The 26,658-nt window shown below is 44.8% G+C and overlaps 3 pseudogenes across 3 annotated transcripts; all 3 read right to left on the bottom strand.

Moving 5' to 3' along the window:
• Window positions 1–1,935: 1,935 nt before the first annotated feature.
• On the bottom strand, window positions 1,936–5,465 carry LOC308589269 (disintegrin and metalloproteinase domain-containing protein 20 pseudogene; annotated as a pseudogene). The gene has a single exon. The product of its transcript is annotated as a disintegrin and metalloproteinase domain-containing protein 20 pseudogene (transcript).
• A 10,611-nt stretch (window positions 5,466–16,076) lies between these two features.
• LOC308588931 (disintegrin and metalloproteinase domain-containing protein 20 pseudogene) lies at window positions 16,077–19,350 on the bottom strand (annotated as a pseudogene). Its single transcript has one exon. The product of its transcript is annotated as a disintegrin and metalloproteinase domain-containing protein 20 pseudogene (transcript).
• A 2,064-nt stretch (window positions 19,351–21,414) lies between these two features.
• Window positions 21,415–24,768, bottom strand: LOC308588930 (disintegrin and metalloproteinase domain-containing protein 20 pseudogene; annotated as a pseudogene). Its single transcript has one exon. The product of its transcript is annotated as a disintegrin and metalloproteinase domain-containing protein 20 pseudogene (transcript).
• Between the last annotated feature and the right edge of the window lie 1,890 nt (window positions 24,769–26,658).

Here is a 26,658-nt window from a genome sequence, read left to right as displayed (position 1 = left end):
AAAAAAAGGGGGATCTGGAGGGCCACAGATTCCCTATCCCTGCATTAAACACCACACATCAATCACAGCAACAGCAGTCTGGGATGCCCTGAAGTCCTGAGTTGCTGGAGGTCACTGAATGCTTAGTAGGGTGAAGTTAGGAGGATGCCCAGTAAGTCCCGAAAGCCTGGGGCCAGCTTTGTGATATTGACTTGTACATTCCTGCTCATTCGTCCTCTCGCCGTCACTGCTGAAGATATACTTCTGTTATTTCTATTGATTTTCTGCTTTGGTGCTCCTGCCAACAGTACCATGAAGCCGTTTTTTCCCAACTATTCCTCAAGCAATGACTCACAACGTTAAATATTTCTTAGACTCACAGAAATATTTTCCTCATTCTTAATATTCCCAATCAAATCCTTTTTATGCCAAAACATTTAGAGAAGCCAGTGGTGTCTGTCTGCACATATGTTACAAACCGACTTGGCAGAAGGTCGTCCAATCTTCGTTCTCTGAACCATTTGTTCGATTCAACATGCAAAATAACATTCCCCCCCCCTCTCCTACATAGGGCTTCAGTTCTACATATTATAATTGCAAGCATTTTTGAAAAAAAAACTGGTTTTTAATTATAACTCCATGCATAAAATGTGTAATCATGAAAGCTGTAAGCATGCTGTGCTTGAATTTATTTGGGGATCTTAATGGCATTTTAAAAAGAGCAACCACCACCTGATCTTGACAAAATGTCCTGTGAGAGAAGGATGAATTGCAGAGCAATCAATCTCAAAGCTTAGAAAAGAAGAACCATGCTAGATCAGAGCAAAAGTCTATGTAGGGCACCATGACTTCCTCTGGGAAGTTCAGAAGCAGGACACCGTTGGAGATAAAATGCATTTGAATATCAGGTGCTGGGCATCACAAGTGGCGGAGAGCACTGTTGCACTCAAGTGTTGCTTGAAGGCTTCCTGCCGGCATGCGACTGGCCACTGTGAGGCTATAGTGCATTGACACATTGGCTTCGAATTTTCCTACATTTTTCATAAGAAGAGCCTGGCTGGATCAGATCCAAAGCTCAGCACAGTCCAGCACCCTGTTCTTGCAGTGAACCTAACTGCAATTGTCCTCTCCCCGCTTGTGATTCCAAGCAGCTGATAATTCTCTTGATCTGATGATTTTGCAAGCCAATTTATCAAGTTCAGGGCTCAAAGCGACTGGGTGAGCAGAATGAGTTACGATTCCCTAAGTATATGAAGCGGACCTTCCGCAGCATATACAATGGTACCTCGGGTTAAGTACTTAATTCATTCCGGAGATCCATTCTTAACCTGAAACTGTTCTTAACCTGAAGCACCACTTTAGCTAATGGGGCCTCCTGCAGCTGCCGCACCACCGGAGCACGATTTCTGTTCTCATCCTGAAGCAAAGTTCTTAACCCAAGATACTATTTCTGGGTTAGCTGAGTCTGTAACCTGAAGTGTATGTAACACGAAGTGCCACTGTACCTGCTTCTCAAACAATCTACTGTATACAGAAGCAAGTCTGTTGAATTTAGTCTAGCTTTCTCCCAGGGTACATGGGCACAGAATGGCTGCCTTAAACTTTGGTACTTCAAAATTCAGATTTACTCCAGTGGCACACACACCCTTCACACGCACAGCCATTTGGGGATGGTTTTCCCATCATCTGGTAATTAGAGGTATTTGTCTTCTTACAATGGGAACAGCTATCTTCACTAGGCTGTCCTTCCATTAATTTCTCTAATATTTGTACAAGGAACGTAATGCTTGTTCATAGTGCAGAATGAGTAGACAACCTAAACTGTACAGTTGAGAGTCTTTATAAAAATTATATGACGTTGTTGTCGGGGAATTTATACGCTTTTATGCCTCAGTTTCGCAGCCTCCAGAATTTAAGGCCCTGAAAGCTCTTTTTATAAACCTCTATATTTTATATTAGATAGTCTAGCCACTTTCTCAACATCGTTTTGCATTCCCCTTGTTCCAGTACAGAAACATGGCCTTCCGTATTCCATATATTTAGACATAAAATGAGAAGGCTGTATATACTAATCACTCAACTTGGATAATGCTGCAAATGTAATCAAGCCAAGTCCAATAAATATGTTGTTCTGCATCTACCATGTTCACTGATATTCATTATAAATAATCCTTTTATTGTCTATGTTTTACTGTAATATAGACTCCTGCTTACTTGGTTTCCTAGTAATGGGTTTATAAACTCTTTAATGTGTGAAGTGCAAATAATATTTTGCATTTATATGCACTGGTCTTTTAAATACACAAGTCTTGAGCAATTTTTACATGCAATAGGAGTTATATGCAGAGGCATTTGTAAACCCTGTATAAGCTCAGAGGGCAAATACGGGCTACCTTTTGACCAGGGTGAAAGCTGGCTTCCCATAATATTCTCCCTCACAGTTGTGTTGTGTCTGAATACTTCAATTAGAGATAGGCAAGTTATTTTGAGCTCACTTCAGATTAACTTGAAAATGTTCTGAGACCTTCCCGCAAAATCGGAAGATCTTATTGAAAGATAGAATTAATCAGCACATCGAGCTGGACGCTCCGCTAGTGGAATATTTTCTCCCCAAAGCTACAAAGATCTAAAAACCAAAGTGCTAATTAGCTACATATTAGAGACAGCCAGACTGACCATTACATGATTCTGGAAAAAATATATGTGCCGACACAGTTACAGGTATAATTTTTGCAATGGCTTTCTAGACAGATGTGAATTCACTTCAAAAACATACCAATATTGCATTTCAATGGCATTAGAGGATTGGGTTATGATTCTTTCTGTGTACACTCAAGGTTATTTTGAGAGAAAATCTGAAATATTTAAAATACAGCACTGCTTCCATGCATTTCTTTAGCATGGTATCCTCCTGTATGATAATATTCCATTACACTGGACGGATTTCTCCCACTTGACATAAGATAGGACTTCTGTCTTGAACAACACAGAGACTCTCAATATACAGTGAAAGTATAGGTAAAGATTTTCATATGTAAATATTTCCCTTTGAGATGAACTGAACCAATGCTTATAGAGTCAAATATAAGTTATACAAGAGTGCTCATTATACCCATCATACCCTTTTGAAACTTAGTGCATTGTTCACTTCTGTGATCTAGAGTGGTTTTCATTCCTCTGTTCATTATGATGGAGAGATTCTTGAACTCTTTCTTCTAACCTTGTTGCTTAGCACAAACCTGTAATACACACCCATGACAACAGCAGCAGTCACCATGGAAAGGACCAACACACTTCCTACAATGCTACCTACACTGACACCATTCCAGTTTTTTGAAATTGGCCCACTGTCAATGCTGCCCCCATATCCTTCCTTTAGACAGTCAGGAGGGGCCCAACCATAAGAACAATGGCAGTGTTTGTGGTTGTTGCATATTCCCCTGTTATGGCACTTTGTGACATTACAATCATACTGCAAGAGGGACACGTTCTTGCATTCCCTACTAATACACATCATGCCAGTGCCACAAGGTGTACCGTCTTCCACTGCTCCAAGATCAGCTACCTCCATTCCACTGTGGTAGTCTGTAGCCCAGCAGTTACTTTTGCCAATGGTGGTTTGAATGATGGTTTGGTGTTCCTCCAAGGTAGGTACACTATGGATATTACTACACTGCATTCGGCCACATAGAATATTTTCAGCATTGCATTTCTTAAAAATACCATGTTCAAGGCCACAGTTGCCAAAGCGATCACCTCGAGCATTCAATCCTCTGAAACAATCCTCTGAAGCTCGTATGGTTTTCTTGCCAAATATCTTTTCACACTGCCCATTCGGAGTACTACAACGACCATGATAGCAATAGACTCCATCACCGCAAGGGGCACCATCTTGTACATAAACATCTTCCGGACACTGGTCTGAAGTACCAGTGCAAAACTCAGGCAGGTCACAGATGCCAATACTCTTTCTGCAAATGGATCCAGTGGGACGGTACTTGCACCTGTCACAGCACAATCCAGAAGAACAATTGGCACATGGACGCAACGTGCAATCTGGCCTGCAACAATAATCCAATCGACACTGCTCAGTTGTACCACAGTCACATTGCTCTCCTTTTTCAACTACTTTGTTCCCACAGTATTCGAGGTTATAGATTTGGTCAGGGTCTGGTGGAATCAACAAGCAAGGTGAGTTCCTTCGATTGAAATACTCATAGTAGCTGCAGTTGCTAAACTTATCAACCTCTGAGTGCCAAGCAGACATAATGCAGGCACGTCGATCACATTTACAGACCAAATCATCATGGTTCATACCAAGATTATGTCCAAATTCATGGGCAAATAGCACAGAAAAATCAAACAAATTGAAATTCTTTGATACTATAACACCAGTAGCCCAATACTCACTACAAATTTCTCCTACATATGCTAGTCCAATAGGACCTATAAATGACCTGTATACAATTAAGTGAGCAGCATCATTCTTTAGATGGTTAAGTAGAGTGTTATGTCTCCATATACTGAAAGCATTAAGTGTGGTTCCGATACCGTGATCAACATCTATGAGGTTCTTTTCCGTCCATATCTCCAGTCCTGCTACAGACACATCAAGAAACAGTGGCTCAAAAAATGAATTTATAACATGGGTGGCCTCAAGAATTTTCAGAGCAATATCAGTTTCATTTTTATTAAACTTAACGTATCGTTCATGCTCCACCACAAATGCCACTTCTGCATGTCTCTTGTGCGGCCACCAGAGTCCTGCTGGAGCACTTTTGACAGCCACATGCTCTGCCTCCTGGATCATGGCCTCTTGATGCCTTTGCTCTTCCTCCGTCAACCCACACCTCATGTGCATGGCACCCTCCACTGTTTCCAGCCGATACACCACATGCTGAAAGGTAGCAGATGGCTGGACAGGTTCAATTTGATATGTCTCATTGTTAAGTTGTAACAGGCCCCTGAGTCCCCCTGAGCAAGTGCTGAGAGTCACTGAAGAGAGAGGCTTGTCCTGTATGAAGCCACTGTAGAAACAATCATCCCTGATGTAGTGATAGTCACCCAGGAGGTCCCCTTCCTTATTGTACGTGAAGATGGGGAAGCGTTTAGGAACAATGCCCTTCTTCCGCCTTAGGCGCACCACCTGGCCCTTCCCCTCAATCTGCAGCAGGTAGCTGACATCCTGGGTTTCCTGTAGTCCATACCTGAAGCTCAGTTTCCTTGGAATGGTCACCTCATAAGAGGCATACCTAAAGCCCTGAGGTGGTGTCTGGCCACCAGTCTCAATCAGGAGATTCCTGAAGAACATAACGAGCAGCCATGCCAGGCTGCCACTCATTTTCCAAGAAAGAGGAAAGAAGCTCTTGAAGCACCACCTCTGGTATCTCATCCCTGAAAGGGAAGCTCCAAACAGTTGTTACCAGGTTAGTAGATAGATGGGAAGTAGGCTATATGTGAATTAGAAGAGGAGGAAGATATGTTGCCTAGCAACTGCCAGGGTGCTCCATCTGTGGAATGGGGGTGGAGCTTGGAGGATCAAAGATGGAACAGAATGGCAGAGGAAGAACAGGGATGAAAACATTCCTAAGAAGTTTCTGCCTGGGACGGTTGCAAGTTTGTCATTGGTTTTCTCCCAAGGAGCAGGTGTCTTTTAGTTTCGTGACTGCTGTCACCATCTGCAGTGATCATGGAGCCCAAGAAAGTAAAATCTCTCACTGCCTCCATTTCTTCCCCTTCTATTTGCCAGGAGGTGATGGGCCCAGTGGCCATGATCTTATTTTTTTTGATGTTGAGCTTCATATCATATTTTGCGCTCTCCTCTTTCACCCTCATTAAAAGGTTCTTTAATTCCTCCTCACTTTCTGCCATCAAGGTTGTGTCATCTGCATATCGAAGGTTGTTGATATTTCTTAGTTTTATCAAAAAGTGTATTGGCTTCCCTAAAAATAGTTCATTTTGAGGAATACCCCAATTTATTTCAAAATCTGCTCTAACTGAGAATTAGAAATAAGCTAGAATACTGTTTACTTGGTTTCCCAGTATTAGATTTATAAAATCTTTAATCTGTGAGGTGCAAAAAATATTTTGCATTTATATGCACTCGTGTTTTAAATACACAAATCTTGAGCCATCTTTACATGTAATGGAAGTTAAATACAGGGGCATTCGTAAACCGTGTATAAACTCAGAGGGCAAGTAAGGGCTACCTTTTGACCTGGGTGAAAGCTGGCTTCCCATAATATTCTCCCTCACAGTTGTGTTGTGTCTGAATACTTCAATTAGAGATAGGCAAGTTATTCTGAGCTCACTTCAGATTAACTTGAAAATGTTCTGAGACCTTCCCCCAAAATCAGAAGATCTTATTGTAAGATGGAACTAATCAGCACATAGAGCTGGACGTTCTACTAGTGGAATATTTTCTCCCCAAAGCCACAAAGATCAAAAAAGCAAAGCTCTAATTTGCTAATTATTAGAATCAGCCAGACTGACCATTACATGATTGTGGGGGGGGGGGGGATTGACAGCCTACTGGTATAACAAAATGTGGAATATTGTGCTAGTGGGAAAACTGGCAAACAAAGTAAGAATAACCAGGGTTGGGTTTTTTTGGTTTTTTTTAAGGCTAAGCTTCTTTATGGAATAGTTTGGTTTTCTTATATACATTATGTCAGGGAACTGCCATCGGAGCCAAGAGTGGAGGTAAGGCTCCCCGACCATGCAGGAGAAGGGACCAGTAGGGAGAGAGAACACTCCCTTTGGGGAAGGTTATCAGCGTGACACCGGGGAGGAAGGGGACCAGGGAAGGACTTCGGAGAGAGGGCTCCAAGACTCTTCCACAGAGACCAGTGGGGAGAGTCCAGGACCTCCGCTGGCTACGCCTACTCTGCGCAGAAAGCTTCCGCGCAGGGAGGCTAGGCGGAGACTGGGCGTCAAGGAATTTTTATGTTGGAAGAAATTCAGGAAACGCCCACTGACGGATTCTGCCAGCGACTGACACAGCCACGGAGAAAGGGCTGTCCAGCCAGGGAAAGGTTTAGCCAGGCAACGTTGCCTAGAACTTCAGCATCCTTTACGCACGAGCAACCCCAATTCCCATTACAGCAATCCGTCAGTCCCTGACGTTGCTCGCGCACCACGACAGGACAGGCAGCATCATGAGTCAAACCGGAGGAGCAGGCACCGGAGAGGGAGCAGCGGCAGCGCCAAATCTGGAGGAGAGAAACCGAGATTTGGAAAAGCAGCTTGCTGTGTTAGAGGCGCGGCTAGATGAACGGAGGACTCAGGATGCCCGGGGAAGGCCCACCCCCATTGCAAAGAAGGGACCGGGACTGGTGCACAAGTTTGGGGGGAACCCAAGAGACAATAATGCATTCAGGACGGAGGTACAGTACGTGCTGGAACTGCAGTATGATGACTTTGCTGACGATGAGGGGAGAGTTGCTTACGTTATCGGGCATCTTCAGGACGCTGATAGGGAATGGATCCGGCCAATGCTGCCCTAAAGGATCTTCGAAAAAAATTTGGCGCCATGGACGCCATGTTCGCAAGTGGAGTGGAGCAGAGTGTGACGCGCAGGGAACTAATGGCGTGCAAACAAGGGGGCCAGACAGTTAGAGAGTACTGGTCGCGTTTTGCGATGCTTATCCATAAACTGGGGTGGGAACTAAGCTCGGAACCAGTGCAAATGCTGTTTGAGGAAGGCTTATGCCCCTCAGTGAAAGACGAACTTTCCCGCGCGCCCCGCCCTCAGTCGGTGGATCAGCTGACTAAGGCTGTGCTTGCGATTGGAGTACGGCAAGAAGCGCGCGCAAGAGAGAGACGGGAGTGGAAAGGAGAGCGTTGGCATGACAACCGCATTCCTGAAATACCAGAGCCACTTTCCCAGCCCGAGGAACCAATGGAGATTGGGGGGGGCACGAGCACGCGGGGTTTCAAACTCCAACGAAGGACGAAAGAAGGAGGGGAAAGAGGGAAAAACAGCCAATAAGTGTTTCCTCTGCCTACAGCCAGGGCATTTTGCCAGGGTCTGCCCTCAAAGGAAGGCATGGCAAGGAATGGTGGGGGCTGCTGACTGTGAGGAGGAGGGCGCTAAGGAGCAGGGAAACGCCAACGCTTGGCTGCCGATCAGTGGGCACAGCAGCCAGGCAAGCAACCAGTAAAAGTGCCCAAGCCAGACCCCCCCCCCCAAGCAGCCATAGCCGTAGAGGTGGTGCTAGAACTCCCTAATGGGCACCCAATCAAGGTTAAGGCACTACTGGACTCAGGCAGTTCCTGTAATTTTTTCAGCAAGGATTTCGCACTGGAGCACCAGTTACACCTCCTGCCGCTAGAGTGCCCATTACAAGTAACGTCCATTGATGGCAGGGAACTCCTGGGAGGGGAAGTGACGCACCAGACTCCCCCCATGAGAATGAGGGTCTCCATACACACAGAAACCCTTGCCTTTCATGTAGCCAGACTGGCAGGACCACCAGTCATACTGGGAATGAGCTGGTTGGCGCTACATGATCCAGTGGTGGCATGGCACCAGCGGACAGTGACCTTTGGGTCAGCTCACTGTTTGGAACACTGTCACGGTGGGGAAGTCCCGAGGGTAGCCGTGGCCCAGGTAGCAGGAATGGCAGTGGGAGAAAAGGGGAAGGTAAAGCCACAATACGCTGACCTGCAGGATGTTTTCAACGAGAAGGAAGCGGATAAACTACCCCCCATAGGCCCTTCGACTGTCAAATCAACCTACTACCAGGAGCTCAGCTCCCAGTGGGTAAATTGTACGCCATGTCGGACAAGGAGATGCAGGAGTTGCGGGAGTTTATTGGCAAGAACCTGAAAAGAGGCTTCATAAGAGAATCAAGGGCGGTGGGAGGCAGTCCGGTGTTCTTTGTGGACAAAAAGGACACTAAACAGCCCAGATTGGTCGTAGATTTCAGGTCCTTGAACCTTGTATCGGAACCCGTGACCTTCCCAATGGCCAGGATTGACGATATTTTAACCCGGGTGAGGAAGGGAAAGATCTTTACCAAGCTGGACCTGCGGGGGGCGTACAATTTGATTAGGATGAGGGAAGGGGATGAATGGGAAACCACCATGTTCATCCCTCTGGGGGCCTTTGAGTACCTCGTTATGCCCTTCGGATTACAATCAGGCTCCACCTGTTTTCAATGCACCATGTGTTGGGATCCTTGCTATACAAGAATTGCGTGGCCTTTCTAGATGACGTGTTAATCTATTCGGACAACGAGGAGCAACACGTGAGGGACGTTCAGGAAGTGCTAAATAGGCTACAGGAACACCAGTTGTGGGTCAAATTGGAGAAGTGCCAATTCCACGCACGAGAGGTCGAGTTCCTGGGATACAGGTTGTTGGACAAGGGCCTAGCTATGGACCCAAGCAAGGTGCGGGCGGTGCTGGAATGGAAGGCCCCCAAGACCCGGAAGGACGTGCAGAGGTTCCTGAGGTTTGCGAACTTCTATCGGAAGTTCATCAAGAACTTCACCCACTTAACCGCACCCATCACCGATTGTCTCAGTAGCAAAAGGAAGTTCGTCTGGACAGAAGAGGCACAGCAATCTTTCGAAAGGCTAAAAAAGGTGTTTGCTTCGGAAGAGCAGCTCTTGCACGTGGATCTGCAGAAGCCAATGAGGTTGGAGACAGACGCGTCAGACAGAGCGGTAGGGGCGGTGCTTCTCCAGCCGGGAGACAAGTCCAGCTGGAGGCCGTGCACATTCTTCTCGAGGAAGCTGAGCAAGTCTGAGCAAAACTACACGGTGTATGATCGAGAACTGCTGGCTATTTATGAAGCCTTTAGGCGCTGGAGACATTTGTTAATAGGGGCGCAGCACAAGACACAGGTGTGCACGGACCATAAGAACCTAGAGTACTGGAGGACTGCACGAGTACTCAACCAACGACAGGTGCGGTGGGCTCAAGAATTCTCCAAGTTTTTCTTCGAGATTCGATACGTACCGGGAGAGGAAAACATCAGAGCAGACGCCCTCTCCCGGAAGCCGGAGTATCTGGAAGGAGAAGGACCACCAGAAGCACGACATGTGATTCCCGAGAACCGATGGTTGTGTGTGGGAGTGTTAGTTGAGACACGAGAACTAGTAGGACTGACGAGGGACGACGAGTTCGCCCAAACAAAAATCCAGGAACTCAGAGGCACGGGGGGAAACCATGGGGGGTTTGAGGAGAAAGATGGGGTACTGTATTACAGGGGAGCACTATATGTACCAGGGGATGACTTGAGGAGAAGGGTACTCAAACAACTCCATGATAACCCGACAGCGGGGCATTTCAGTCAATACAAGACCATGTTGCTGGTCACCAGGCAGTTCTGGTGGCCAAGGGTGAGGGAAGATGTACGGGAGTACGTACGAGGGTGTGACTGCTGCCAGCGAGCAAAGGGGGAGAGGGCGGCACCCGCAGGACTACTGGAACCTTTACCCATACCGGGAAAACCATGGGAGGTGGTGTCCATAGATTTTATGACCGATTTGCCCAAATCGAGAGGGAAAAACAGCGGTCATGGTGGTTGTTGACCTGTTAACAAAAATGTGCCATTTTTGCATGCGGTGACGGCAGAGGAAACTGCCAGGCTGTTTGTGGATCACATCTTCAGAATGCATGGCACCCCCTTGAGGGTTTTGTCCGACCGAGGGAAGCAATTTACTTCCCGGTTCTGGAGGAAGCTCATGAGCTTGCTGGAAGTCGAGGTGAGCTTCTCGACGGCCAGACACCCAGAGACCAATGGGCAAGCGGAAAGAGCGAACAGTATACTCCAACAATATCTCCGCTGCTATGTCAGCGAGAGGCAGAATGACTGGGTGGATAAACTGGGGCTGGCAGAATTTGCGTACAATAACGCGGAACACGTGTCCACGGGAATGAGCCCGTTCATGGCCAATTACGGGTGTCATCCCAGGGCTTTCCCAGGGGGTGGGGAGGAGAGGTGGAGTGTGCCAGCAGTGGAGCAGTTTGTGGAAGAAATGGAAGCCTTACACCAACAACTTAAAATGAACTTGGAAAGGGCAAAGGAAGTGTATAAGAAGAAGAAGAAGAGTTTGGATTTGATATCCCGCCTTTCACTCCCCTTCAGGAGTCTCAAAGCGGCTAACATTCTCCTTTCCCTTCCTCCCCCACAACAAACACTCTGTGAGGTGAGTGGGGCTGAGAGACTTCAGAGAAGTGTGACTGGCCCAAGGTCACCCAGCAGCTGGATGTGGAGGAGCGGAGACACGAACCCGGTTTCCCAGATTACGTGACTACCGCTCTTAACCACTACACCACAGAGGCATGCAGACAAGCACTGCAGGGAAGGAGCAACCATACGGGTGGGGGACTGGGTGTGGTTGTCAACCCAGGGGTTACCTTTCCAGGGAGGGTGCAAGAAGTTGCGGCCCAGGCGGCTGGGACCTTTTGAGGTAACCCAGCAGGTCAATCCAGTGGCCTTTCAGCTCAAGTTGCCAACCAGTATGAAACTACACCCGGTGTTCCATAGGTCCCTACTCTCTCTGTACAGGGAGGGGCTGGAATTTCCGGGGCGAGAGAGAGAGGTCCCCACTCACCCACGCATAGAGGAGAGGGAACTCAGCAGTCAAGCCACGGAAATACTTGATTCAAGATTGAGAGGAGGGGAAGTGGAGTATTTGGTGGCTTGGGAGGGGGAACCTGAGTCGGAAAACACGTGGGTTCCTGCGGAGACCATCAGGGATGAGGATCTCGGGGGGGGGGGTTCACAGCAGGTTCCCAGGGAAGCCCAAACCGGTAGCGAGGTTCTGGGAGGAGCAATTTGGCACTACAGATGAGGAAGAAGAGTTTGTGGGGTTTCCGGCCTCCGACGAGGAGGAAGGAGAGGAATCTGAGGGTGAGGAATCGGACTGGGAGGGTGATCCGGTACGAAGAGATAGCAGCAGGTGGAGAGCTATGTTTGAATCTTCAGAGGATGGGGGTAGCTCATTCCGGGGATTTCCCACATCGCCGTCAGAGGGAAGGGAGGAATTTAGGCCAAAGGAACGGGACGGAGGTGAGGGGGGTTCTGGGTGGGAGGTGGATGTCAGGGAACTGCCATCGGAGCCAAGAGTGGAGGTAAGGCTCCCCGACCATGCAGGAGAAGGGACCAGCAGAGGGAGAGAGAACACTCCCTTTGGGGAAGGTTATCAGCGTGACACCGGGGAGGAAGGGGACCAGGGAAGGACTTTGGAGAGAGGGCTCCAAGACTCTTCCACAGAGACCAGCGGGGAGAGTCCAGGACCTCCGTTGGCTACGCCTACTCTGCGCAGAAAGCTTCCGCGCAGGGAGGCTAGGCGGAGACTGGGCATCAAGGAATTTTTATGTTGGAAGAAATTCAGGAAACGCCCACTGACGGATTCTGCCAGCGACTGACACAGCCACGGAGAAAGGGCTGTCCAGCCAGGGAAAGGTTTAGCCAGGCAACGTTGCCTAGAACTTCAGCATCCTTTATGCAACCCCAATTCCCATTACACATTACAAGGCAGAAATCATCCTGGACAACAGTATGCCAGGGTGCAAAAGTCCAGGGGATCATGGGTAAGTTGGGCATTGTAGGCAACTAAGTGAAATTCAGAGTTGTAGGAAAGCAATAGGCATAAGATAATCCAGTCCATAAATTGCAAAAGGTCTACTCTGAGTATGACTCCAGCTCAAGGGTTTTATAAATCTCATATCTCCTTTGAAGCCAGATTTTACTGCACTGGCACCCACGGCATTTGCCATGAGCACAGATCCAATTCTCCTGGTCTTTCCCTCGTGGTCAGCAATGCTCGGTGTCAGATAGTGTGAGAAAGACAGGCATGCAAAAGAGGATATGATAGAGGAGAATGAAACAGTCCCCCTTGGGTGGTGGTGGACTTTCCTTCCTTGGAAGTTTTTAAGCAGAGGTTGGATGACCCTCTGTCATGGACGCTTTAGCTGAGATTCCTGCATTGCAAAGGATTGGACTAGATGAACCTTGAGACCCTTCCAACCCATTATTCTATGGAGAAACAAGACTAGAACATGAAGAAATTCAATGAAACTGAAGGATGGAAGATTCAGGACAGACAGAACAATTTACATAGTGCATATTTAAACTATAGAATTTGTTCTCAAAAGGTGCAGTGATGGTCACCAGCTTTGGCTGCTTTTTAGAGGATTAGACAAATTCCTAGCACATAAGGATATTAACATCTACGAGCCACCATAGAAGAAGGAGGAGGAGGAGGAGTCTGGACTTGATAGCCCACCTTTCACTCCCCTTAAGGAGTCTCAAATTTGCTAACCATCTCCTTTCCCTTCCTTCCCAACAACAAACACTCTGTGAGGTGAGTGAGGCTGAGAGACTTCAGAGAAGTGTGATTAGCCCAAGGCCACCCAACAGCTGCATGTGGAGGAGCGGGGAAACGAACCCGGTTCACCAGATTACGAGTCCACCGCTCTTAACCACGACACCACACTGGCTCTGTATGACATCCAATGTTGGAACCAGTATGTCTCTGAACAGGGCCAGCCCACCTATGGGGCAAGGTGAGGCGACCACCTCAGGTAAGGTTGATTTGATTTGTGATGTAGATCTTCACTTCCCCCATTTCTTCCCAGTGGTGTCATGGACAGGGCAGAGGAGGAAGAATGGTGGAGACCGCCGCTGCAGGCGTTGACTAGAGAGGAGGAACCGGCAGGTAGCATAGACCTCCAGGAGTGGTTTGGCACAGAGCATACATGTAAGGGAGATGAGGGCAAAAGGGGAGAGGAGGAGGAGGAGAACGTGGACAGCATTCAGCAGAAGGAGGCTGAGCAGCAGTTGAATGAGATGATGTCGCTGGAGAGTATCCCTGCCCCAAACAGGGATTTGCTGAGTACAGTCAAACAGAGAGCTCAGAGGCAGCTGACTCATACCAGTCACATTCAGAGGCAGGAGGAGAAGTCAGATGAACAGGAAAGTAACGAAGAAGGGGGGGTGGAACTTCACTCAGGGCAACATTAGGTGCATCTTGAATTCTTCTCTGCAAATTCTATTATAAGCAGAACTGAAAAAACTTGCTGTTTCTCTATCTCGCAGCCTTCCTGGGAATCAAACTACTTTTGAATTGGCAAAGAAAGGAGGAAGATATCAAAGAAATTATAGTAAAATGGGAGAGGGACCTGGGACATACGATCAAACCAAATATTTGGAATGAATTATGACTAAAAATATAAAATTCACGGCTTGTTTCCTTATAAGGGAAAATCTTATGAAAATGTACTATAGGTGGTACCTGACCCCTGTAAAACTTGCAAAAATAAATAAATCAAACAATAACAAGTGCTGGTGATGTAAGGAACAGATAGGAACATACTACCATATGTGGTGGTCCTGTCTAGAGATACAAAGATTTTGCAACATGATTTATGAAGAGATAAAGAGATTGATAAAAACTACATTTAGCAAGAATCCGGAAGAATTTTTACTAGGAATGGTTTCAGATAATATTCCCCAAAACAAAACTAGGCTATTTATGTATGCAACATCAGCAGCAAAGGGTTATAGTGGCAAAACACTGGAAAGATAAAAAATACACCCACTAAAGAGGAATGTTTCCAGTTACAGGTAGGTAGCCATGTTGGTCTGCCATAGTCAAAATAAAAAAAATCCTTCCAGTAGCACCTTAAAGACCAACTAAGTTAGTTCTTGGTATGAGCTTTCGTGTGCATGCACACTTCTTCAGATACACTGAAACAGAAGTTGCCAGATCCTTCTATATAGTGAGAAGGTGGGGAGGGGTATTACTCAGAAGGGTGGTGGGAATGGGAGATTGGCAGATAGCTGAGATGAGCCTGTTGACTGCAATAGGTCTTACAGGAAAAGGCAAGGGGATTCTTATCTCATTATACATGACTAAGCCATTTTTCACCTTCTCACCCCTTGCCTTTTCCTGTAAGACCTATTGCAGTTGTTAAGAGTCGTCAACAGGCTCATCTCAGCTATCTGCCAATCTCCCATTCCCACCACCCTTCTGAGTAATACCCCTCCCCACCTTCTCACTATATAGAAGGATCTGGCAACTTCTGTTTCAGTGTATCTGAAGAAGTGTGCATGCACACGAAAGCTCATACCAAGAACTAACTTAGTTGGTCTTTAAGGTGCTACTGGAAGGAATTTTTTTATTTTAAAGAGGAATGGGTAGTCAAATTGTGCGAGTACTTGGAGCTCGCAAAGCTGACAGATGCAATAAGAGATAAACCTAAAAAAGTGGTGAAAGAAGAATGGGAATGTTTAAATAATTATTTAGGGGACAAGGGCTCAGCAAGAAAGATCTGGCTATGTTTAGATTGATACCGCATAGAGAAATGTTCCCTGATACCAAGATGAGGGATTCCTTTGGAATGCAGATAGAGATAATTGGTAAGAATAATGATCTGTTGTGAGCTTGACGGAAGTGTACAATGGATGAGCTTTCCTGCTTTGGCTCATCTTCCTTTTTCTTTTTTTTCTTTTTTTCTTTTTTCTTTTCTTTTATGTTTCCTATAGTTGCTTATGTTCTGTGTCATGTACTTCAATATTATTTGTAGTTTTTTTTAAAAAAAAAATTCATTACTATTAAGGAATTTTCCTTTGTAATTTTGGTTGTCTATATATATATATGTACCTGTTTAAAGCAAAATAAAAGTTTAAAAAAGAAAGAAAGAAAAACCTTTAATGAAAAGATTACACCGTCAAATATGTTACATAACATTCACCATTATTTCTATCATAGCTTTTAGAAATATTATGTGTTGGTGGTTTTATAATATTTTTATTATATTGTCTCATTTCAACACTAACATTTCTGCCAACACAGTTATCGGTATAATGTTTGCAATGGCTTTCTAGACGGATGTGAATTCACTCCACAAATGTACAAATATTGCATTTCAATGGCTTTAGAGGATTGGGTTGTGATTCTATTCCTGTACACCCTAGGTTACTTTGGGAGAGGATCCGAGACATCCAAGATACCAGCACTGCTTCCATGCATTTCTTTAGCATGGTATGATAACATTTCATTCCACTGAACAGATTTCCCCCATTTACATAGGATAGGACTTCTGTCCTGAACAACAAAGAGACTCTCAACATACTGTGAAAGCATAGGCAAAGATTTTCATATGTGAATATTTCCCTTTGAGATGAACTGAACCAATGCTTACAGAGTCAAATATATGTTATATAATAGTGCTCATTATAACCATCATACCCTTTTGAAACTTTCTGCATTGTTCACTTCTGTGATCTAGAGTGGTTTTAGTTCCTATGTTCATTATGATGGAGAGATTCTTGAACTCTTTCTTCTAACATTGTTGCTTAGCGCAAACCTGTAATACACACCCATGCCAACAGCAGCAGTCACCGTGGAAAGGACTAACACACTTCCTACAATGCTACCTACAATGACACCATTCCAGTTTCTTGAAATTGGCCCACTGTCAATGCTGCCTCCATATCCTTTATTTAGACAGTCAGGAGGGGCCCAACCATAAGAACAATGGCAGTGTTTATGGTTGTTGCATATTCCCCTATTATGGCACTTTGTGGCATTACAATCATACTGCAAGAGGGACACGTTCTTGCATTCCCTACTAATACACAGCATGCCAGTGCCACAAGGTGTACCGTCTCCCACTGCTCCAAGATCAGCTACCTCCATGCCACTGTGGTAGTCTGTAGCCCAGCAGTTACTTTTGCCAATGGTGGTTTGAATGATGGTTTGGTGTTCCTCCAAGGTAGGTACACTATGGATATTACTACACTGCATTCGACCACATAGAATATTTTCAGCATTGCATTTCTTAAAAATACCATGTTTTAGGCCACAGTTGCCAAAGCGATCACCTCGAGCATTCAGTCCGCTGAAACAATCCTCTGAAGCTCGTACGGTTTTCTTGCCAAATATCTTTTCGCACTGCCCATTAGGAGTACTACAACGTCCATGATAGCAATAGACTCCATCACCGCAAGGGGCACCATCTTGTACATAAACATCTTCCGGACACTGGTCTGAAGTTCCAGTGCAAAATTCAGGAAGATCACACATACTAATACTCTTTCTGCAAATGGATCCAGGGGGACGGTACTTGCACCTGTCACAGCACAATCCAGAAGAACAATTGGCACATGGACGCAACGTGCAATCTGGCCTGCAACAATAATCCAATCGACACTGCTCAGTTGTACCACAGTCGCATTGCTCTCCTTTTTCCACTACTTTGTTCCCACAGTATTCGAGGTTATAGATTTGATCAGGGTCTGGTGGAATCAACAAGCAAGGTGAGTTCCTTCGATTGAAATACTCATAGTAACTGCAGTTGCTAAACTTATCAACATCTGAGTTCCAAGCAGACATAATGCAGGCACGTCGATCACATTTACAGACAAAATCATCATGTTTCATACCAAGATTATGTCCAAATTCATGAGCAAATAGTACAGAAAAATCAAACAAATTGAAATTCTTTGATACTACAACACCAGTAGCGAATTTCTCACTACAAATTTGTCCTAGAAATGCTATTCCAATAACACCTCTATACGACCTGTATACAATTAAGTGAGCAGCATCATTCTTTAGATGGTTAAGTAGAGTGTTACGTCTCCATATACTGAAAGCATTAAGTGTGCCTCCGATACTTTTATCAACATCTATGAGGTTCTTTTCCGTCCATATCTCCAGTCCTGCTACAGACACATCAAGAAACAGTGGCTCAAAAAATGAATTTATAACATGGGTGGCCTCAAGAATTTTCAGAGCAATATCAGTTTCATTTTTATTAAACTTAATGTATCGTTCATGCTCCACCACAAATGCCACTTCTGCATGTCTCTTGTGTGGCCACCAGAGTCCTGCTGGAGCACTTTTGACAGCCACATGCTCTGCCTCCTGGATCATGGCCTCTTGACGCCTTTCCTCTTCCTCCGTCAACCCACACCTCATGTGCATGGCACCCTCCACTGTTTCCAGTCGATACACCACATGCTGAAAGGTAGCAGATGGCTGGACAGGTTCAATTTGATATGTCTCATTGTTAAGTTGTAACAGGCCCCTGAGTCCCCCTGAGCAAGTGCAGATAGTGACTGAAGAGAGAGGCTTGTCTTGTATGAAGCCACTGTAGAAACAATCATCCCTGATGTAGTGATAGTCACCCAGGAGGTCCCCTTCCTTATTGTACGTGAAGATGGGGAAGTGTTTAGGAACAATGCCCTTCTTCCGCCTTAGGCGCACCACCTGGCCCTTCCCGTCAATCTGCAGCAGGTAGCTGACATCCAGGGTTTCCTGTAGTCCATACCTGAAGCTCAGTTTCCTTGGGATGGTCACCTCATAAGAGGCATACCTAAAGCCCTGAGGTGGTGTCTGGCCACCAGTCGCACTCAGGACATTCCTCAAGAACATAATGAGCAGCCATGCCAGGCTGCCACTCATTTTCCCAGAACGAGGAAATTATCTCTTGAAGCACCACCTCTGGCATCTTATCCCTGAAAGGGAAGCCCCAAACAGTTGTTACCAGGTTAGTAGATAGATGGGAAGTAGGCTATATGTGAATTAGAAGAGGAGGAGGATATGTTGCCTAGCAACTGCCAGTGTGCTCCGTCTGTGGAATGTGGGTGGAGCTTGGAGGATCAAAGATGGAACAGAATAGCAGAGGAAGAGCAGGGAAGAAAACATTCCTAAGAAGTTTCTGCCTGAGAGGGTTGCATGAAGAAGAGCAAAAAAGGAGAGAGTCTTATAGCACCCCATGGACCAAAAAGTTCTATTTCAGCATCAGTCAGTGGACATGAGCTCACTTCATACATTGGATGGGTCATAATCCTCAGTTGTCACGTATGGAACATTAAAAGTACTTTCTGTGACAATTCAACTAGTGTTTAAATGTATGCAAAACATAAAAATAACTGGTGATAGAACAATCATCTTTGCATTGCTGAGTTCCTTTTCAGCTCTGAGGAAGAACCTCCTCTTCACTTGGCCAGTTGAAGAAGCCCAGGTGAGCAAAGTGCTTCTTTCGGTCACAGTTTTTACTCGTCCACCTCATTCAGAGAAGGGAAGCCAGCAGGGAGTGCTGGCCACCAGCTCAGTCAAAACCACCCAGATGAGTGAATGGCCCCTCTAATCCCTCCCAATCCCCTCAGAATCTTCCTTTTTTGCACACCAAACTGCATCCTCCCTCAGTGGGAGATTCCATGCGCCCCTTTTGACTGGAGATACAACAAGAGATTCATTCTGGATCTTCTGCGTACAATATTTGCTGTACACCACTGAACTGTGGATCTTCCCATCCTTATATAAGTAAGGGAAATGAAAACTCTTAGGGTCATGTGAAATATTTTAGAAAGGGGATCTAGCATTACCAGAGAGCATCTTGTTGTTGTGTAGTCGTTTAGTCGTGTCCGACTCTTTGTGAACTCATGGACCAGAGCATGCCAAGCACTCCTGTCTTCCACTGCCTCCCACAGTTTGGTCTAACTCATGCTAGTAGCTTCAATAACACTGTCCAATCATCTCGTCCTCTGTTGTACCCTTCTCCTTGTGCCCTCAATCTTTCCCAGCATCAGGGTCTTTTCCAGGGAGTCTTCTCTTCTCATGAGGTGGCCAAAGTACTGGAGCCTCAGCTTCAGAATCTGTCCTTCCAGTGAGCACTCAGGGCTGATTTCCTTCAGAATGGAGAGGTTTGATCTTCTTGCAGTCCATGGGACTCTCAAGAGTCTCCTCCAGCACCATAATTCAAAAGCATCAGTTCTTCGGCAATCAGCCTTCTTGATGGTCCAGCTCTCACTTCCATACAACACTACTGGGAAAACCATGGCTTTAACTATACGGACCTTTGTTGGCAAGGTGATGTCTTTGCTTTTTAAGATGCTGTCTAGGTTTGTCATCGCCTTTCTCCCAAGGAGCAGGCGTCTTTTAATTTTGTGACTGCTGTCACCATCTGCAGTGATCATGGAGCCCAAGAAAGTAAAATCTCTCACTGCCTCCATTTCTTCCCCTTCTATTTGCCAGGAGATGATGGGCCCAGTGGCCATGATCTTAGTTTTTTTGATGTTGAGCTTCATACTGTATTTTGCGCTCTCCTCTTTCACCCTCATTAAAAGGTTGTTTAATTCCTCCTCACTTTCTGTCATCAAGGTTGTGTCATCTGCATATCTGAGGTTGTTGATATTTCTTAGTTTTATCAAAAAGTGTATTGGCTTCCCTAAAAATAGTTCATTTTGAGGAAAACCCCAATTTATTTCAAAATTTGCTCTCTGTTAATTAGAAATATGCTAGAATACTGTTTACTTGGTTTCCCAGTATTAGATTTATAAAATCTTTAATGTGTGAAGTGCAAAAAATATTTTGCATTTATATGCATTGGTGTTTTAAATACACAAGTCTTGAGCCATTTTTACATGTAATGGGAGTTAAATACAGGGGTATTTGTAAACCCTGTATAAACTCAGAGGGCAAGTAATGGCTACCTTTTGAACTGGGTGAAAGCTGGCTTCCCATAATATTCTCCCTCACAGTTGTGTCTGAATACTTGAATTAGAGATAGGCAAGTCATTCTGAGCTCACTTCAGATTATCTTGAAAATTTTCTGAGACCTTCCCCCAAAATCAGAAGATCTTATTGAAAGATAGAACTAATCAGCACATAGAGCTGTACGTTCAGCTAGTGGAATATTTTCTCCCCAAAGCTACAAAGATCTAAAAAGCAAAGCGCTAATTAGCTACTTATTAGAGACAGCCAGACTGACCATTACATGATTCTACAAAAAATATATGTGCCGACAGTATGACTCAGGACAGCTGAAGGGATAGCATAAACCTCCAGGAGTGGTTTGGCACAGAGCATACATGTAAGGGAGATGAGGGCAAAAGGGGAGAGGAGGAGGAGGAGAACATGGACAGGATTCAGCAGGAGGAGGCTGAGCAGCAGTTGAATGAGATCCTGTCACTGGAGAGTATCCCAGAACCCGTACCCTTCCCTGCAAACCAGGCATTCACTGAGTATAGTCAAACAGAGACCTCAGAGGCAACTGTCTCATACCAGTCACAGTCAGAGGACTAGGAGAAGTCAGATGAACAGGAAGGTAATGAAGAAGGGGGGTGGAACTTCACTCAGGGCAACATTAGGTGCATCTTGAATTCTTCTCTGCAAATTCTATTATAAGCAGAACTGAAAAGGCTTGCTGTTTCTCTATCTCGCAGCCTTCTTGGGAATCGACCACAGCTGCCGACAGTACCCTAACTTCATTCCCTGCTTGTCCCTGATGTGGCTCTTCACCCATCCCTTCTTCCATGGCGGGGGGGGGGATTTGGTATATTCCGCGTTAAAGTACAGAGATGGTCTCAAAATATCTGAAAAGGTTTTCCCCCCAAAATGGTTTCTGGATAAACCAACAAACTGTTAAAACAAAAAACTTTAATGAAAAAATTGCACCCTCAAATATGTTACAAAACATGCACCATTATTTCCATAATAGCTTTTTGAAATATTATGTGTTGTTGGTTTTATAATATTTTTAATATATTGTCTCATTTCAACATTAACATTTCTGCCAACACAGTTATTGGTATAACGTTTGCAATGGCTTTCTAGACAGATGTGAATTCACTCCACAAACGTACAAATATTGCATTTCAATGGCTTGAGAGGATTGGGTTATGATTCTTTCTGTGTACACCCAAGGTTACTTTGAGAGAAAACCTGAGATATTCAAAATACCAGCACTGCTTCCATGCATTTCTTTAACATGGTATGCTCCTGTATGATAACATTCTATTCCACTAGACAGATTTCACCCATTTGCATAGGATAGGACTTCTGTCTTGAACAATAAAGAGACTCTCAAAATACTGTGAAAGTATAAACAAAGATTTCCATGTGAATATTTCCCTTTGAGATGAACTGAACCAATGCTTACAGAGTCAAATATATGTTATATAATAGTGCTCATTATATCCATCATACCCTTTTGAAACTTTCTGCATTGTTCACTTCTGTGATCTAGAGTGGTTTTCATTCCTCTGTTCATTATGATGGAGAGATTCTTGAACTCTTTCTTCTAACAGTGTTGCTTAGCACAAACCTGTAATACACACCCATGCCAACAGCAGCAGTCACCGTGGAAAGGACTAACACACTTCCTACAATACTACCTCCAATCACACCATTCCATTTTTTTGAAATTGGCCCACTGTCAATGCTGCCTCCATATCCTTTCTTTAGACAGTCAGGAGGGGCCCAACCATAAGAACAATGGCAGTGTTTGTGGTTGTTGCATATTCCCCTGTTATGGCACTTTTTGAAGTTACAATCATACTGCAAGAGGGACACGTTCTTGCATTCCCTACTAATACACATCATGCCAGTGCCACAAGGTGTACCGTCTTCCACTGCTCCAAGATCAGCTACCTCCATTCCACTGTGGTAGTCTGTAGCCCAGCAGTTACTTTTGCCAATGGTGGTTTTAATGATGGTTTGGTGTTCCTCCAAGGTAGGTACACTATGGATATTACTACACTGCATTCGGCCACATAGAATATTTTCATCATTGCATTTCTTAAAAATACCATGTTCAAGGCCACAATTGCCAAAGCGATCACCTCGAACATTCAGTCCTCTGAAGCAATCCTCTGAAGCTCGTACGGTTTTCTTGCCAAATATCTTTTCGCACTGCCCATTAGGAGTACTACAACGACCATGATAGCAATAGACTCCATCACCGCAAGGGGCACCATCTTGTACATAAACATCTTCCGGACATTGGTCCGAAGTACCAGTGCAAAACTCAGGCAGGTCACAGATGCCAATACTCTTTCTGCAAATGGATCCAGCGGGACGGTACTTGCACATGGCACAGCACAATCCAGAAGAACAATTGGCACATGGACGCAACGTGCAATCTGGCCTGCAACACTGATCCGATTGACACTGTGCAGCTGAACCACAGTCACATTGCTCTCCTTTTTCCACTACTTTGTTCCCACAGTATTCGAGGTTATAGATTTGATCAGGGTCTGGTGGAATCAACAAGCAAGGTGAGTCCTTTCGATTGAAATACCTATGGTAACTGCAGTTGCTAAACTTATCAGTCCGTGAGTGCCAAGCGGCCATAATGCAGGCACGTCGATCACATTTACAGTCCGAACTATCATGGGGCATACCAAGATTATGCCCAAATTCATGGGCAAATAGCACAGAAAAATCAAACAAATTGAAATATATTGATACTTCAAGAGCAGTGGCCCAATATTTACTACAAATTTGTCCTACATATGCTAGTCCGATAGTACTTCCATATGACCTGTATACAATTAAGTGAGCAGCATCATTCTTTAGATGGTTAAGTAGAGTGTTACGGCTCCATATACTAAAAGCTTTAAGTGTGGCACCTATTCCACCATCAACTTCTATGGGGTTCTTTTCTGACCATATCTCCAGTCCTGCTATAGACACTTCAACTAAAAATGGCTCAAAAAATGAATTTACCATATGGATGGTCTCAAGAAGTTTCATAGCAATATCAGTTTCATTTTTATTAAACTTAACATATCGTTCATGCTCCACCACAAATGCCACTTCTGCATGTCTCTTGTGTGGCCACCAGAGTCCTGCTGGAGCACTTTTGACAGCCACATGCTCTGCCTCCTGGATCATGGCCTCTTGACGCCTTTGCTCTTCCTCCGTCAACCCACACCTCATGTGCATGGCACCCTCCACTGTTTCCAGTCGATACACCACATGCTGAAAGGTAGCAGATGGCTGCACAGGTTCAATTTGATATGTCTCATTGTTAAGTTGTAACAGGCCCCTGAGTCCCCCTGAGCAAATGCAGATAGTGACTGAAGAGAGGGGCTTGTCTTGTATGAAGCCACTGTAAAAACAATCATCCCTGATGTAATGATAGTCACTCAGGAGGTCCCCTTCCTTATTGTACGTGAAGATGGGGAAATGTTTAGGAACAATGCCCTTCTTTTGCTTGAGATGCACCACCTGGCCCTTCCCGTCAATCTGCAGCAGGTAGCTGACATCCAGGGTTTCCTGTAGTCCATACCTGAAGCTCAGTTTCCTTGGGATGGTCACCTCATAAGAGGCATACCTAAAGCCCTGAGGTGGTGTCTGGCCACGGGTCTCAATCAGGAGATTCCTCAAGAACATAATGAACAGCCATGCCAGGCTGCCACTCATTTTCCAAGAAAGAGGAAAGAATCTCTTGAAGCACCACCTCTGGCATCTTATCCCTGAAAGGGAAGCTCCAAACAGTTGTTACCAGGTTAGTAGATAGATTGGAAGTAGGCTATATGTGAATTAGAAGAGGAGGAAGATATGTTGCCTAGCAACTGCCAGTGTGCTCCGTCTGTGGAATGTGGGCGGAGCTTGGAGGATCAAAGAAGGAACAGAATGGCGGAGGAAGAGCAGGGAAGAAAACATTCCTAAGAAGTTTCTGCCTGGGAGGGTTGCAGGAAGAAGAGCAAAAAAAAAGAGAGACTCTTATAGCACCCCATGGACTAACAAGTTCTATTTCAGCATCAGTCAGTGGGCATGAGCTCACTTCATACATTGGATGGGTCATAATCCTCAGTTGTCACGTATGGAACATTAAAAGTACTTTCTGTGACAATTCAACTAGTGTTTAAATGTATGCAAAACATAAAAATAACTGGTGATAGAACAATCATCTTTGCATTGCTGAGTTCCTTTTCAGCTCTGAGGCAAAAGCTCCTCTTCACTTGGCCAGTTGAAGAAGCCCAGGTGAGCAAAGTGCTTCTTTCGGTCACAGTTTTTACTCGTCCACCTCATTCAGAGAAGGGAAGCCAGCAGGGAGTGCTGGCCACCACCTCAGTCAAAACCACCCGGATGAGTGAATGGCCCCTCTAATCCCTCCTAGTCCCCTCAGAATCTTCCTTTTTTGCACACCAAACTGCATCCTCCCTCAGTGGGAGATTCCATGCGCCCCTTTTGACTGGAGATACAACAAGAGATTCATTCTGGATCTTCTGTGTACAATATATGGTGTACACCCCTGAACTATGGATCTTCCCATCCTTAAATAAGTAAGGGACACTTAGGGGCATGTGAAACATTTTAGAAAGGGGATCTAGCATTATCAGAGAGCATCTTACCTTCTAGTTTTATCCAAAAGTGTTTTGGCTTCCCTAAATATAGTTCATTTTGAGGAATACCCCAATTTATTTCAAAATCTGCTCTAACTGAGAATTTGAGATAATCTAGAATACTCTTTACTTGGTTTTCCAGTATAAGATTTATAAAATATTTAATCTGTGAGGTGCAAAAAATATTTTGCATTTATATGCACTGGTGTTTTGTGTGTATTGGGAGTTAAATACAGGGGGATTTGTAAACCCTGTATAAGCTCAGAGGGCAAATAAGGGCTACCTTTTGATCTGGGGGAAGGTGGTTTCCCATAATATTCTCCCTCACAGTTGTGTTGTGTCTGAATACTTCAATTAGAGAGAGGCAAGTTATTCTGAGCTCACTTCAGATTAACTTGAAAATTTTCTGAAACCTTCCCCCCAAATCAGAAGATCTTATTGAAAGATGGAACTAATCAGCACATAGAGCTGGATCTTCAGCTAGTGGAATTTTTCTCCCCAAAGCTACAAAGATCTAAAAAGTAACACTGTAATTTGCTACTTATTAGAATCAGCCAGACTGACCATTACATGATGGGGGGGGGGGATTGACAGCCTACTGGTATAACAAAATGTGGAATATTGTGCTAGTGGGAAAACTGGCAAACAAAGTAAGAATAACCAAGGTTGTTGTTGTTGTTTTTAAGACCAAGCTTCTTTATGGAATAGTTTGGTTTTCTTATATACATTACAAGGCAGGAATCATCCTGGACAACAGTATGCCAGGGTGCAAAAGCCCAGGGGATCATGGGTAAGCTGGGCATTGTAGGCAACTAAGTGAAATTCAGAGTCAAAGGAAAGCAATGGGCATAATCCAGTCCATAAATTGCAAAAGGTCTACTCTGAGTATGACTCCAGCTCAAGGGTTTTATAAATCTCATATCTCCATGATTCTATGGAGAAACAAGGCTAGAACATGAAGACATTCAGTGAAGCTGAAGGATGGAAGATTCAGGACAGCTGAAGGGATTTATGAAGCTCATATCTCCTTTGAAGCCAGATTTTACTTCACTGGCACCCATGGCAGTTGCCATGAGCATGGAGCCAATTTTCCTGGTCTTTCCCACATGATCAGCACTGCTTGCTGTCAGCTGCTGATGATGGGAGAAATAAAGGCATGCAAGAGAGGATATGATAGAGGAGTATGCAACAGTCTCCCTCGGGAGGTGGTGGACTTTCCTTCCTTGGAGGTTTTTAAGCAGAGGTTGGATGACCCTCTGTCATGGACGCTTTAGCTGAGATTCCTGCATTGCAAGGGATTGGACTAGATGAACCTTGAGTCCCTTCCAACCCATGATTCTATGGAGAAACAAGACTAGAACATGAAGAAATTCAATGAAGCTGAAGGATGGAAGATTCAGGACAGACAGAACCATTTACATAGTGCATACTTAAACTATAGAATTTGTTCTCAAAAGGTACAGTGATGGTCACCAGCTTTGGTTGCTTTTTAGAGAATTAGACAAATTCGTAGCACATAAGGATATTAACATTTACTAGCCACAATAGAAGAAGAGAAGAAGAAGAAGAGTTTG

Source organism: Podarcis bocagei (genome assembly GCF_964188305.1).
Source record: "Podarcis bocagei genome assembly, chromosome: 6".
Lineage (NCBI taxonomy): Eukaryota > Metazoa > Chordata > Lepidosauria > Squamata > Lacertidae > Podarcis > Podarcis bocagei.
Note: the sequence above shows the minus strand (reverse complement) of the source record. Positions and strands in the feature narration are given on the sequence as shown.